We start from the raw sequence: 16,357 nt of genomic DNA on the forward strand, positions 1-16,357 counted from the left end.
ACCTTAACTATAACTGCTGGAAGCTGAACGCATCAGATCCACGAACTCGCTGGCAGTAACTCACCGTCACTGATAAGATAGTTGTCATCCGTGGGGGAGCAGGGTGCGTGGAGCAGTTTTTCAGCTTTGCGCAGTGGCAGTATCGTAGCCAATGAGGTTTATCCGAGGCGCGATTATTGCTAATTGAAAACTTTTCCCAATACCCCGCCATGACGACTTGAAATATAGTCGGCATTGGCAATTTTTGACAGTCTCTACGGAGACTGAATATGCTTGTTTTTAAAAAATAGTATGAAGGACAAGGTAGCTTATGTTTTGGGCTTTGAAAAGAAAATGGGGAGGTGGAAATCTGCTTTCCTTATGGGCTCCTTTCTGAAAGTTTGAGGCATTCCATTTCAGAGTAATGTGCAGTTATTTCCACCAAAGTGTATTTTTTAGGGGTTATTTATTCATTTGACAGAGGGAGACAGAGATCACAAGTAGGCAGAGACAGGCAGAGAGAAAGGGGGATGCAGACTCCCTGCTGAGCAGAGAGCCTGATGTGGGGGTCCTGGGTCATGACCCGAGCCAAAAGCAGAGGCTTAACCCACTGAGCCACCTAGGCACTCCTCACCCAGATGCCTTTTTTTTTTTTTTTTAAGATTTTATTTATTTATTTGACAGAGATCACAAGTAGGCAGAGAGAAGGCAAGCCGACTCCCCGCTGAGCAGAGAGGCTGATGCGGGGCTCGATCCCAGGACTCTGGGATCAGACCTGAGCCGAAGGCAGAGATTTATAACCCGCTGTACCGCCCAGGCTCCCCTCCCAGAGGCCTTTTAAAGCAACTAGTAGGCCAATGGAAGGTAGAGCTGTGTTTGGAACCAAGTGCCCTCACATCTAGGGGTGTACTGGATTCCACTACACCGGCTACCTCTAGTCTTGTCCTATGTTAGGAAGGCCAGGGACGTCCCTGGACAGAAGCCTTCGGGAGTCCTACCCTTGCGCATGGCAGATCCAGCTGGACATGGGTGGACTGCCGTGACCCATCAAACACTTTACTGGTCTGTAAACAAAAGGATGTGTATGGGGCGCCTGGGTGGCTCAGTGGGTTAAGCCTCTGCCTTCGGCTCAGGTCATGATCCCGGAGTCCTGGGATCAAGCCCCGCATCGGGCTCTCTGCTCCGTGGGGAGCCTGCTTCCCTCTCTCTCTCTCTGCCTGCCTCTCTGCCTACTTGTGATCTCTCTCTGTCAAATAAATAAACATCTTTAAAAAAAAAAAAGGATGTGTGGCCCAGGGGAAAACCACCCCCGCGGTAAATTAGACCCAGTCCCTGCTTTAGGGAGCTCACAGTCTTGAGACCACAAGTAAGCAAACGAACAGATAAACTCAGAAATTACAGATGATTCCAGTGCTATGAAGAACAGAAGCAGGGAGATGTGATGGAGCCATCCAGAAGACCAGCCAAGTTCCGACAGCAGCCACTGAGTACTTAACTGTGTACCAGACTACACAAAAAGTACGTAATATGCTTCATTTCATTTAGTTCTCACAGAAACCACTCTCCATTCCTTTTTTTTTTTTTTAACAAACAGCTCTAGTGAGTTATAATTGACATTCAATAAACCACGCATATTCAAAGCACACAACTTTATAAGTTTTGAGACAATGTACACCCATGACACCATTACTGCCATCCAGATAGTGAACACGTTCATCACTGCCCCCAAATTTCTGGTGTTCCTTTTTAATCCATCCCCACCTCCCATCTCTTCCCACTCCCTTGTGTCACTATGATTTGCATTTTCCAGAGTTCTACATAAATGGAATCATAGGGTATGTAAATTTTTGAGATTGACTTTTTCACCAAACCTAATGTCCTTGAGGTCCATCCAGGTTGTTGCATTAATCCATAATTCATTCCTTTCTCTCACTGAGAAGCATTCCGTTGATGGAAGTATCAGAGTTTGTTCAATTATTCACCCACTGAAGGACACGTGGGTTGCTGCCTGACCAGTAAAGCTCCTAAGAACATTCCTGTACAAGTTTTGGTGAGTGAGGCCCCCTGGCTGGCTCAGTCAGTAGAACATGTGATTCTGGATCTTGGGGTCATGAGTTCAAGCCCATAGGAGCATAGGGCTTCCTAAAGAAGGAGAAGGAAAAGAACAATCCAAGTTCTGTGTGAGCATACATTTTTAATTCTCTGGGGCCATATGGGAAATTACATGTTTAGTTTTGTAACGAATTGCCAGATTATTTTCCAGACTAGCTGCATCATTTTACTTTCCATGTGCAGTCTTTTAAAATCTAGACAAGCGGGGCGCCTGGGTGTCTCAGTGGGTTAAGCCTCTGCCTTCAGCTCAGATCATGATCTCAGGGTCCTGGGATTGAGCCCCACGTTGGGCTCTCTGCTTGGCGGGGAGCCTGCTTTCCCCTCTCTCTCTGCCTGCCTCTGCCTACTTGTGATTTCTCTCTCTCTCTCTGTCAAATAAATAAATAAAATCTTAAAAAATAAAATAAAATCTAGACAAGCCTCCCAGCCTTTCCTCTTTCTTTTATGATATTGATTTTTTTTTTTTTTTTTGGAAGAGCTCAAGACAGGTATCTTGCAGAAGTCCCACATTCTGACTTCATCTGATGGTGTCCTGGGGAGGTGTTGACAAACATATTCCTTTGTTACCCTGTATTTCCTATAACCAGGACTTGATTAGATTCAAGAGAAGTTGAATGGCGTCTCTGTGAACTTTGCACTGCATCTTTCACTGTCAGTGAAGCTGAATTTAAGCACCTGGTTAAGGTAACTGCTCTGCCTCTACTATAAAAGTAATCAGTAATCTGTGGAATGAACACTTGCCATAGAAACCATTTGAGACTAAAAGCCCTTTGCTTTCCATGACTACCTTCTTAAACTACTTCCTGATCAGTCATCAAATCTGACTGAGTAAGATAAATTAATGTCACTCCTTCTCTGGAAAATCCCGGATAGGTTTCCAGGGGCTGAGGGATGCCCTGCGTTCAGGACAGGAATTCGAGAGCCACCAAGAAGCCAATGTATCAGAACTGAGCAAACATGATGGCAAGAAGAGGTCAATGAGCATTTCTCAAAGGGGCATTCTGGGAAGAAAAAGAGGGGCAGGGCACGGAGGGGGCTTCGGGCTCCCTGCTCCGCGGAAGTCTGCCTCTCCCTCTCCCTCGGCCTGCCACTCCCCCTGCTTATGCTCTCTCTCTCTCTGTGTCAGATAAATAAAATCTTAAAAAAAAAAAAAAAAAGTACATACCTTAAATTTTAAAAAATACTTTGAAAAAAAAGAAAAAGGGGGAACATCCTGGAGACCCCATGTTGATTGATTAAGAAATTCAAAAGGATGCAGGCGTGCTACCCAGAGGTTGAAATGTTGATATAATTGTCCCTGATGGTGTGGTCTGGAAATGCGCCCCAACCATTTCTTTCCACCTTAGCTGGTTTGCCAAGATGGCTAATCAGAGTACTGACCCAGGTCTGGAGGAAATAGAAGATGGTGCTCTTGTGGCAAATTCTGTATTGATCAGAATGTCAGCTGATGCTCTGGCAAACACTGACCTATGTGATGTGGTGTGCGTGTGTGTGTGTGCGTGTGTGTTTGTGTGTGTGTGATTTTCTTAGAATTTCTAATAGCAAATAAGTGAAATAATCACTAATTTGTGGGCAAACACAAAAGCATGGGAAAACCACTGAAAAGATGAACAAATAAAGAAAACAAAATAATGTTTTTATTTTAAAAAGGGAAAAGTTAGGCATTCGTTAAGCATCTGCCTTTGGCTTGGGTCATGGCCCTTGGGACCTGGGATCGAGCCCCCCATTGGGCTTTCTGCTTGGCGGGAAGCGTGCTTCTCCCTCTCCCACTCCTGCTTGTGTTCCCTCTCTCGCTGTGTCTCTGTCAAATAAATAAATAAAATCTTTTTTAAAATTTAAAAAAATAAAAGAGGGAAAAGTTACAGAACATCCATGTGACATTTTGCTCTCAGCTCTACTGGACTCTTCTTTTGGCTGCGTAATTTGAGTTGCAATGATTTTTTTTTTTTTTAAGATTTTTATTTATTTATTTGACAGAGATTGATCACAAGTAGGCAGAGAGGCAGGCAGAGAGAGACAGGAGGAAGCAGGCTCCCCGCTGAGCAGAGAGCCTGATGTGGGACTCGATCCCAGGACCCTGAGATCATGACCCGAGCCGAAGGCAGCGGCTTAACCCACTGAGCCACCCAGGCGCCCCTGATTTTTTTTTTTAATTGCAGTAAAAATCAGACAACATAAAAATAGGTGTTTGAAAGTGAATCCATAAGCTGTTAACATACTGTTTTCTGTTTCACAATAATACTATTTCACAATATTTATTAATTCACAATAATTATTAATTCACAATTATTTCACAATAATTTTTTCTGATTACAAAATTACTGCACATAATTTTGCATATAAAATCCAAGCATTGTATACACAAAGATCCCCCACCATAAGCCTGCCTCTGCTACTAGAGGAGAAAGCCACAGGTAAGTGAGACTATTCTTCCAAATTGTTCTATTCCTATGTCAACATTATTATTAACAAACATTGGATTGTATTCTACCTCAGTGCTACTAATTCTTTTTTCTTTCTGCTAAATAATACAATGGTGGCATATTACCCATATCAGTACATAGCTCCCCTCTTCCTGTATGGGTATATCTCACTTCAGCTAACCAGTCTCCTGAACATGGACATTTGACATATTTTCATTTTTCCTGATTAGAAGCAAAGCTCCTATGAACATCCTTGCATGTGCAGCTTTGCCTACTCGTGGGGTATTTCTTTTTTTTTTTTTAAGATTTTATTTATTTGACAGACAGAGATCACAAGGAGGCAGAGAGGCAGAGAGAGGAAGGGAAGCAGGCTCCTTGCCGAGCAGAGAACCCAATGCAGGGTTCGATCCCAGGACCCTGGGATCATGACCTGAGCCGAAGGCAGAGGCTCTAACCCACTGAGCCACCCAGGCGCCCCTTGTCGGGTATTTCTAGGGAAAATTTCTATAGATCTGATTGCCTGCACAAAGGCCATGCCTATTTTGCATTTGAGAGGTGTCCCCAAATCCGCTCCCCCGAGACTCTTCCAATGTATTCACCCACAAAGCCACGTAGGGAAAGCTCCTGGAGAATGTCTGATGTATATGTTTGGATGTCTCAGCAGTTTTCCCGTTAGGGAAGCAAAGAGGAAGGGGTGTGAATTCACTTCCAGTTTCAACACTGCTTTGTTCTCCAGCTCCTTTCCAGACAGAGAGCAAGAAAAGACTGTTGGGTGAGGTAGTCCTGGCCCTCCCCACCACACAGGGAAATAGCTTTGGAAACACCAACACCCTCCATGGAGCCAACAGTCATCCCACCCTCGCTCCCTGTTACCCCAGCCAATCTGGACCCCTAACTCCAGGGGACAGAGAGCCTGAGGACCATCTCAGCAAGGAAATGACCCACCAGCCCCCCAAACAACCTTCTTAGTGTTCAAGTCACTTCAGGATATCTGTAAGAATCAGCTGGGAGCTTTTAAAAAATTCTGAAGCCCCGGGGCACCTGGGTGGCTCAGTGGGTTAAAGCCTCTGCCTTCAGCTCAGTCATGATCCCAGGGTCCTGGGATGGAGCCCCATATCAAGCCCCATATAGAGCCCCATATAGAGCCCCATATCAAGCCCCGCATCCGGTTTTCTGCTCAGCAGGGAGCCTGCTTCCTCCTCTCTCTCTGCCTGCTTCTCTGCCTACTTGTGAGCTCTGTCTGTCAAATACATAAATACAATCTTTAAAAAATAAATAAGTGGGACGCCTGGGTGGCTCAGTTGGTTAAGCAGCTGCCTTCGGCTCGGGTCATGATCCCAGCGTCCTGGGATCGAGTCCCACATCGGGCTCCTTGCTCCGCAGGGAGCCTGCTTCTCCCTCTGACTCTGCCTGCCACTCTGTTGGCCTGTGCTCGCTCTCGCTCGCTCTCTCTGACAAATAAATAAAATATTAAAATAAATAAATAAATAAATAAGTAAATAAAAATTCTGAAGCCCAGGTTGCATTCTAAGACAATTAAATCAGAATTTCTGAGCATTAGTTCTGGGCAAAAATAAATAAAATCATCATCATCATAATTACCTTTTAAAAATTATATATATCATTTAAAAAATTAAAATTAAAAATTAAAAGTTAAATTTAAAAATTAAAATAAAAAATTTTACATGATATAGGAAATTTTACATGATATAGGAAAAGTGCTTCCGATGATGCCTGACCCAGAGTTAAATGCTTTGGTAGGGGTCATAGGACCAATTATCCAAGCCTGGGCGGTGGTCAGGGAAGGCTTCCTGGAAAAGGGGGTAGCTGAGCTGTGAACTAAAAGAGAGCGGTTAACTAAAAGAGAGTGGTTAACCAGGACAGAGAGGATGAATTTTTACAGGAGTTAACAGCCCCTGCAGGGGTCTGGAGACAGAGGAACTAAAAGTCAGCCCCTGTGACTGGAGCTGAGAAGGGAGAAAGTAGCCGCACTGGGTCTTTTTTTTTTTTTTTTTTAAAGATTTTATTTATTCATTTGACACAGAGAGATCACAAGTAGGCAGAGAGGCAGGCAGAGAGAGAGAGAGGAGGAAGCAGGCTCCCCGCAGAGCAGAGAACCCGATGCGGGACTCGATCCCAGGACCCTGAGATCATGACCTGAGCCGAAGGCAGCGGCTTAACCCACTGAGCCACCCAGGCGCCCGCACTGGGTCTTTTAATGGGGTTACAAGTCCTAGAAAACTACTGGGTTTTATTCTGGTGTCTTTTTTTTTTAAGATTATTTATTTACTTATTTATTTGACAGAAAGAGTACAAACAGGGGGAGTGGCAGGCAGAGGAAGAAGGAGAAACAGGCTCCCCACTGAGCAGGGAGCCTGATGTGGGGCTCAATCCCAGGACCCTGAGATCATGATCTGAGCTGAAGGCAGATGCTTAACCGACTGAGCCACCTGCGCACCCCTTATTCTGGTGTCCTGAAGGATTTCAGCAGGATGGTGGGAGCCCAGACCATGCCTTCCCTCCCAATTCAGAGGCAGCAGGGCCTTCCTAAGGCTGTGTGCTCCCAAGCTCCCGTTCGTGAGCCAGCCCGTGGACTCTCAAGTCAGGACGGTCCTGGCTTTGAATCCTGACTTCACCACTTTGTACCCGTGTGACCTCCAGCCAGTATCCTTATTCATGAGCCTCAGTTTCCTGGCCTATAAAATAGGCATGAACCCCACCTTGGGTTTTTCGCAAGGATTAAATGAGATAATGTAAAAGACTTAACATAGTGCATCCCACCCTTCAAACAATAAATGTTCTAGTATAATAATAATTATTATATATAAATAATACATAAATATTTATATATAATAATAATTCTAATATAATAATGATTTTATAACAATAACTTAATATGATTGATAATAGTCCATGATATTGATTCTGCAACCCCTGGTGACTGGTCAGATCCCTAAATCTGTCTTTTTCTCTCCCAGGCTTAATCCCTCTCTGGTCCTCCCATGATAATTAGAGTTTCAATTTCTCAGGCTTTTTCCTGCATTTTTCGTGTTGTGGAATGCACATAACAACCTTGGGAGGCATGTATTTTATTATCCAGATTTTACCGTTAGGGTAACAGAGGCTCAGAGTGGTTAAGCCACTTGCCCTAAACCACCCAGCTAGGTATCAGACCTTCAACTTCACACGCATTCATTGATAAGGAAACTGAGGCTCAGAAAGATGAGGTTATCACGAGTAAAGCTGCACAGTTGGCAGGTGGCAGGGCTGGGCTTTAAATCCTTGTCTGTCCTGTGACTCCTGGACTCTTAAGAGTTTCCTCCAGAGGGCTGACATGCTTGCTAGGATCCACTCTTTGAACCACCTGGGGAGATAAGCAGGAGAGGCTGGGATCTTCCATTTTTGCTGCCCTTCCTCTGGGGCTCTCATAAACTCGACCACCAGCCCATTCTTCCGGAATGCCCTTCTCACTGCCTGCCTCCCATTCTCCAAAAATCAGGTCAGTGTTCATTCTTTTCCGAGAAATATTTCCAAGTCTCCCTTGAATCACTCTTAAGCAGTTGAGTCTCTTTCATGTTAACGTCTGTAGTGTCTTTTTTTTTTTTTTTTTTTTTTTTTTAAGATTTTGTTTCTTTGGTAGAGAGAGAGCAAACTTGAGCAGGGAGAGTGGCAAGCAGAAGGAGAAGTGGGCTCCCCATAGAGCAAGGAACCTGATTTGGGAATCAAACCCAGGACGCTGGGGTCATGACCTTAGCCAAAGGCAGACGCTTAACCAATTGAGCAGTGTCATTTTTACAATGTAATTGTATTTTAGTTTAAAAATATCAATTCATGGGGTGCCTGGGTGGCTCAGTGGGTTAAAGCCTCTGCCTTCGGCTCAGGTCATGATCTCAGAGTCCTGGGATAGAGCCCCACATCGGCCTCTCTGCTCAGCGGGGAGACTGCTTCCTCCTCTCTGCCTGCCTCTCTGCCTACTTGCGATCTCTCTCTGTCAAATAAATAAATAAAATCTTTTAAAAAATATCAATTCATTATGAGAATAGGTAAAATGGCAAATGTGGTTTAAAGTTCAAAAGATTCAAAGGGGTGTTTAGTGAAATCACCTGCCCACTCCTGACCCCCAGCCTCTTGCTCCCAGCCTTACCCCCTGCCATTTAACACGAATGTTTATGTATTCTCCCAGATCTCTCCAGCATTTAGAAGCATCTCATAAACACCCTTTCCCCATAAATGATACACATGTTACAAACACTGTTCAGTTTTTGTTTTTTTTTAGATCTTGAAGACAGTTTCTTATTAGTATTTAATGATCTTCCTGGATCTCTTCTGTGGCTAGAGTTTTCCATTGTAGGACTGTATGTGGTTTACTTAACCATTCCCCTGTCCATGGACATTTGGTTTGTTTCCAGTGCTTTGCTTTTAAAGATTTTATTTATTTATTTGACATAGAGAGAGAGCACAAGTAGGCAGAGAGGCAGGCAGAGAGAGAGAGGAGGAAGCAGGCTCCCCAGTGAGTAGACAGCCCGATGCAGGACTCGATCCCAGGACCCTGAGATCATGACCTGAGCTGAAGGCAGAGGCTGAACCCACTGAGCCACCCAGGCGCCCCTCCAGTCTTTTGCTTTTAAACACAGCACTGCGGAGGGGCCTGGCTGGCTCAGTTGGTGGAGCATGTGACTCTTGATCTCAGAGTCATGAGTTTGAGTCCCATGTGGGGTGTAGAGATTACTCAAAATCTGGGCTCCTGGGTGGCTCTGTGGATTAAAGCTTCTGCCTTCGGCTCAGGTCATGATCCCACAGTCCTGGGTCCGAGCCCCATATCAGGCTCCCTGCTCAGCGGGAAGCCTGCTTCTCCCTCTCCCCCTGCCCCCCTACCACCGCTGGTGTTCCCTCTCTCGCTGCCTCTGTCAAATAAATAAATAAATAATCTTACAAATAAATAAAATCTTAAAACAAGACAAAACAGCATTGCAGCTAAAGGCCCCCATACTTGAGACATTGTCAGTCCTGGGAAACCCGGGAATGGTCTGTGATGGAGAGAAAGGCTGCTGCTGGGGTTCTGGTCCTGATCACGCAACTAACCTTACAGCCCAGGCAATACATCTCTTTATGCCTCAGTGTCCCAGCCCTTCTTTCTTTCAAATAAAATTTATCAAACTCCTCTCATTCTAGACACTGGTGGAGAAGAGAAGCCCAGCCCCTCTTCTCATAATCCTGACATTTTAATGGGGGAGGGAGGGAGAGACAAATAACCAACAGGTAAACAAATAAATACAGGACATAATGTCCAAAGGTGAAAGTAAATAAAATAAACCGGCATAAAGGGATATAGGGTCTGATGAGGGGGTTGGGGAGTTTGAGGATAACATGCCCAGGATCTGAGGAGGTGACTCATGAAGTGAGATCTCAACGATGAGCAAGAACAGCCGTGCCAAGATCGCGGAAGAACATTCCAGAAAGAGGCTCACAGGTTCGAGGGCTCCAAAGTCAGAACTAGTTTGCTGTGTTCGAGGGACGTGATGGAGGCCAGGGTGACTGGAGTGAGAAGAATCAGGGAGCCTGGAAAACAACAAGATCTGGGGTGCTGCCTTGCAGAGCCTCGGGAGGATTTTGGATTTATTCCCAGTGCAACAGGAAACTGCTGAACGGGTGAAGCAGGGGAATGACAATGGGACAATGTATGTTTTTTAGATACTACCTTGTGACCCAGCCATACCACTCTTGCGTATTTCTGTGCAAAGACTTCTCTACAAATATTCATAGCCCCTTTGTTCACAGTGGCCCAAACTGGGAAAACAGCCCAAATAGCCATCAACAGGACAGTGGAGAATCAAAGTGTGGTACCTCTGTACACAGGCGTCTTACTCGTAATAAAAAGGAGCAAACTCTTGATACACACGACGTGGATGAATTTCATGAACGTGCTGGGGACAGGAAGCCAGGCGTCCCCACACCCTACAGAAAAGGAGAGAGAAAACATGTGGTATGATTCCATTTACATAAATGCTTTATAAAGAAAATGCTGGGGCACCTGGGTGGCTTCCATAGGCTGCCTTGGGCTCAGGTCATGACCCCGGGGCTCCCTGCTCAGCCAGGAGGAATCTGCTTTTCCTTCCTTTCCCTCTGTCCTCCTCCCAGTCCCCTCCCCGACACTTGTGATCTCTCTTGCTCACTCTCTCTCTCAAATAAATAAAATCTTAGGAAAGAAAGAAAGAAAGAGAGAGAGAGAGAAAGGAAGAAAGAAAAGGCAAAGTAATCGATAGAGAAAGCAAATCGGCGGTTACTTGGGGCCAGCAGTCAGGGGCAAGGGATGAAAAGCAAGGGGCAGGAGAAAACAATGGAATGTTCTGTATCTTGATTGCAGTGGGGGTTCCGTGGGTGTATCCACCTGTCAAAGCCCATTGAACTAGCCCACTTGTTACTGGTGTGTCTTATTAGGTATAACGTAGGACAGAGAGGACTGGGGATGACTTCCCATTGTGCCCCTGTCAACTTGTGGGCCCATAGCTGACATCGGACATGGAGGACGGAGCAGCTCTGGAGGGAAATCCAGTCCCCTTCACTCCCAGAAGGACCGGACGGTCTCTTGAGATCCTTTCCGCCCCTACAATTCTTGGTGTAAAATTGGAAAATCCCTCCCTTCCCAGGCTTGTCAGTGGATTGTCAGTGGATTGTCAGTGACCGAGAAGCAGCCTCACCATCGCCACCTTGTGGGGGAGACTGGGTAACAGGAAGGCTGGAATTCCAGCCGAGGTCTCACTTCTGTTCCATTGTCTGGTTTTTCCCGAGTTCTCTGTCCCCGCTCAACTCCTGCCACTACATAGTGTCCCTGGGCGGTGGCTGAGCCTCGGGAAGTGTCCCAAGCGCCATCGTGAGTTTTGCTATCCCTGAGAACCCACCGTGCTGTGACTTAACTATATATTTCGGGACTCCTGGGTGGCTTAGTTGGTTGAGCATCTGCCTTCGGCTCAGGCTCTGGTCATGATCCCACGGTCTGACACAGCTAGGGGCAAGGGGCAAGAGCTCTTTGTCAACACCCAGCAAAAGAACTGACAACAACAGTGCACCTGGGGCACCTGGGTGGCTCAGTGGGTTAAGCCTCTGCCTTCAGTTCAGGTCATGATCTCAGGGTCCTGGGATGGAGCCCCGCATTGGGCTCTCTGCTCAGCAGGGAGCCTATTTCCCTCCCTCTCTCTGCCTGCCCCTCTGCCTACTTGTGATCTATCTCTCTGTCAAATAAATAAATAAAATCTTAAAACAAAACAACAACAGTGCACTTAACCTCTGATACAGCGCTTTCACCCCTGGAAACTGATCTTCAGGAAATATTAAGGATACACTGTAGGGGCCCTGGGGGGCTTGGTCATATAAGCAGTTGCCTTGGGGCGCCTGGGTGGCTCAGTGGGTTAAAGCCTCTGCCTTCGGCTCAGGTCATGATCCCAGGGTCCTGTGATCAAGCCGCTTCTCTGCCTACTTGTGATCTCTGTCTAAATAAATAAAAACTTAAAAAAAACCCCAAACCAGCTGCCTTGTCCCTCTGCCTCTCCCCCTGCTCATGCTCTCTCTTGCTCTCACGCTATCTCTCAAATAGATAAGTAAAATCTTTATTTTTAAAACACATTTTTATTTAATTGTTTATCAGAGAGAGAGAGAGCACAAGCAGGGGGAACATAAGGCAGAGGGAGAAGCAGGCTCCTTGCAGAGCAAGGAGCTCAGTGAGGGACTGGGTCCCAGGACTCTGGGATCATGACCTGAGCCAAAGGCAGATACTTAACCGACTGAACCACCCAGCCATCTTGATAAGTAAAATTAAAAAAAAAAAAAAAAAGGATGCACTCCCATATTTATATATTTTGTATTATGAACACTTAATTTTAATCTTTTAATTGATTTGTTTTTTTTTCTAAATTTCTTCTTACCGTGAACTACCGTAAAGAAAACTTCCCCATCTATATTGTAAGCTCTGGAATTTACTCTTGGAAATCTTTTTCCCCCTTCATCCCTTCTTTCTTTCCAGTGTCAACTGTTAAGACATGGTCTCTGGCTTCCTGAAGTCTATAGTCTAGCAGGAGACAGAGATCTGCAAACGAGTGCACAGGAACAGTTTAATTATAATTGTCAGGAGTGCGTTCCAGGTGCTAAAAAAAGATCTTAATAACAGGGGCCTCGCAGGTCAGGGCATGGTTTTCTAAGGCAATGGCTTTTAGGTCGAAATCCCCAAAATAATGATGCCAGCTCACAATTAAAGCTGCACTGTCCCGTGGGGTAGCCACTGGCCCCACGTGGCGGCTGAGCACTGGATGTGTGGCTAGTCAAACTGAGAAGTGTTCTCAATGTAAAATACACACTGGAAAAAAAAAGTAAAATATTTCGGATACTTTTCATACTGATTAAAAATGAGGGGGGTGCCAGGATGGCACAGTCGGTTAAGCTTCCGACTCTTGGTTTTGGCTCAGGTCATGATCTCAGGGTCGTTGAGAGTGAGTCCCAGGTAGGCTCCACATTCTGAGCTGTGTCTGCTTAACACTCTCTCTCCCTCTGCCCCTCCCCTCACACAGTCTCTCTTATCTCTCTAATTAGTAAGTAAGTAAGTAAATAAATACAAAGTTGAGATGAGGACCTTGGGATCATGACCTGAGCCGAAGGCAGAGGCTTTAACCCACTGAGCCACCCAAGTGCCCTAAATTTAATTTTTTGTAATATTTTATTTATTTGAGAGAGAGAGTGAGTGAGAGAGAGCACAAGCAGGGGGAGAGGCAGAGGGGAGAGGGTGAGGGGAAAGCAGGCTCCTTGATGAGCAGAGAGCCCGATGTGGGGCTCAATCCCAGGACCCCAGGATCATGACCTGAGCCGACCAACTGAGTGACCTGGGCACCCTGGATAATATATTAAGATTCATTTACCAGTTGTTTTCTACCTTTTTATTTATTTGTTTAAAAAAATTACTTATTTGAGAGAGAGAGAGGGCACGAGCTGAGGGAGAGGGACAAGCAGACTCTGTGCTGAGTGTGGAGCCTGATCGGGGACCTCGATCCCAGGGCCCTGAGATCATAACTTGACTGAAATCAAGAGTCCGAGGCTTAACCGATTAAGCCACTCTGGCATCCCTCTATTAAATGAGGCTACTGGAAAGTCTTAAATTACATCTGTGGCTTGCATTTTGTTTCCAGTGGGTATGGCTGAGCCAGAGAATGCTTGCTGGTAGCAAGGATCGTTCTGAGTACTCAATGTGTGGTGCCTCATTTAATCTGACCGTGTCTCTCAGAGGTGGCTAGTATTCATCTTTCTGCAGAGGTGGAAACCTGAGGTGCAGAGAGTAAACAGCTAGAGACTCGCCACCAGCAAGAAGCATAGTGGGGGTTTGAACCCCCGGTGGTGTCCTTCTGCCTAACCAATGTGCACTTAACCTCTCCCCCACTCTACTGAGTACCGGCACCACTGTGCTGGGACAGCCATAGCCATCAGAGTGGAAGGAACAGCACAGAGATATTTCATGGACTAATTTTTAATTTTTAAAAAATTTAATTTAATTTAATTTTTAAAAAAGTAAAAAGAGGGGTGCCTGGGTGGCTCAGTTGGTTGGGAGTCTGCCTTCAAGCTCAGGTCATGATCTCAGGGTCCTGGGATTGAGACCCACTTTTCCCTCTACCTTTGTTGTTCCCCCTGCTTGTGTTCTCTCTCTCGTCAAATAAATAAATAAAATATTTTTTAAAAATTTATTTATTGGGGCGCCTGGGTGGCTCAGAGGGTTAAAGCCTCTGCCTTCGGCTTAAGACATGATCCCAGGGTCCTAGGATTGAACCCAGTATCTCTCTCTGTCGAATAAATAAATAAAAAATCTTAAAAAAAAATTTATTTATTTTTGGGTGGCTCGGTGGGTTAAGCCTCTACCTTCGGCTCAGGTCATGATCTCAGGGTCCTGGAATTGAGCCCCGAATCAGGCTTTCCGCTCAGCAGGGAACCTGCTTCTCTCTCTCTCTCTCTCTCTCTGCCTGCCTATTTGTGATCTCTCTTTCTCTGTCAAATAAATAAAATCCTTTAAAATATTTTTTTTAAGATTTTATTTACTTGACAGACAGAGATCACAAGTAGGCAGAGAGGCAGGCAGAGAGGGGTAGAAGCAGGCCCCCTGCCAAGTAGAGAGCCCCATGGAAGGCTCCATCCCAGGACCCTGAGATCATGACCTGAGCTGAAGGCAGAGGCCCAAAACACTGAGCCACCCAGGTACCCCTATTTATTTATTTATTTATTTATTAAAAGATTTTAATCTATCTATTCAACAGACAGAGATCACAGAGGCAGAGAGGCAGGCAGAGAGAGAGGAGGAAGCAGGCTCCCCACCATGCAGAGAGCCCGATGCGGGGCTCGATCCCAGGACCCCGGAATCATGGCCGGAGCCGAAGGCAGAGGCATTAAACCACTGAGCCACCCAGGCGCCCCTCCTATTTATTTTTTTAAATAAAAAAATAAAAAAAGGGGGCGCCTGGGTGGCTCAGTGGGTTAAGCCTCTGCCTTCGGCTCAGGTCATGGTCTCAGGGTCCTGGGATCGAGCCCCACATCGGGCTCTCTGCTCTGCAGGGAGCCTGCTTTCTCCTCTCTCAGACTGCCTCTCTGCCTACTTGTGATCTCTGTCTGTCAAATAAATAAATAAAATCTTAAAAAAAAATAAAAAAGGTAAAAAGAAACAAGTAAAATTGTTTTATCTACTCCAATATATTCTAAATGTTACTGTATTAACCTATAATCAATGTAAAAAAGTGTGGCTTTGCTCACCCTTTTGTCTCCCCATTTTCACTCTCCATCTCATATTTCATGCTGCAAATTCCTTCCAGTCCTTCCAATGCACCATGGCCTTTGTCTTAACCATAAGCCTTTGCATATGCTGTTCCAGGCAGCTGGGAATGCTGTGAGGCTATCATTCTTCATACAGGCTTATTTGCTCTTCTGCCTGCCCTTTTGGACTGTATCCCTGGAGAAGGCAGACACCGTATTAGTTTTATTTATCACTGTATCTCCAGCCTGAGCACAGCTCTTGGTCCAGTGCTGGCACTGTTAAATATCTCACCTCTGAGTGAATTGATGAGTGACTTCACTAATTATTTTCTGAATCTTCAATTAAACCAGGAACTTTCTGAGGAAAGGGACTGTGGTTTGCTTCGTTCCAAGTGCCAGGCATAATGCCCACCAGTCATTCAGCAAATATATATGGAGCGGCCCTCCTATTTGCTGCACACGTAGTAATGGACATGGTTCCTGCCCTCACGTGCTTTTCCTCTAAGAGGATGAGGGACATTTATCAAATAATCTAACCACTACATGTAAATTGCAGGAGTGAGAAGTGTCTACAAAACAGAGGTACATTAAAGGTGTTGCGAGGGCAGGAGATAGCATGACTTGGCTGGTTGTGGAGCAGTCTTGGGTCTTGAGTTTTAATAGAGGAGGTTGTGGTAGCCAAAGGTGAGGCTCCTGGTTCTTCTGCCTTCTAAAAAAGAGCTTGATGATGGGGCGCCTGGGTGGCTCAGTGAGTTAAAGCCTCTGCCTTCAGTTTGGGTCCTGATCTCAGGGTCCTGGGATGGAGCCCCACATCAGGCTCTCTGCTCAGTGGGGAGCCTGCTTCCCTTCCTCTCTCTCTCCCTGCTTGTTATCTCTGTCTGTCAAATAAATAAATAAAATCGTTAAAAAAAAATAGCTTGATGGGCGCCTGGGTGGCTCAGTTGGTTAAGCGACTGCCTTCAGTTCAGCTCATGATCCTGGAGTCTTCGGATGGAGTCCCGCATCAGGCTCCCTGCTCAGTGGGGAGTCTGCTTCTCCCTCTGACCCTCTCCCCTCTCATGCTCTCTCTC

General features: G+C 45.7%; 1 non-coding gene across 1 annotated transcript; it reads left to right on the plus strand.

Moving 5' to 3' along the window:
• Positions 1 to 122: 122 nt before the first annotated feature.
• On the plus strand, positions 123 to 263 carry LOC116572589. Its single transcript, XR_004278427.1, has one exon. It is a non-coding gene; the product is annotated as a U4 spliceosomal RNA (small nuclear RNA).
• The last annotated feature ends 16,094 nt before the right edge of the window (positions 264 to 16,357 follow it).

Source organism: Mustela erminea, chromosome 13, assembly GCF_009829155.1.
Source record: "Mustela erminea isolate mMusErm1 chromosome 13, mMusErm1.Pri, whole genome shotgun sequence".
NCBI classification, from domain to species: domain Eukaryota; kingdom Metazoa; phylum Chordata; class Mammalia; order Carnivora; family Mustelidae; genus Mustela; species Mustela erminea.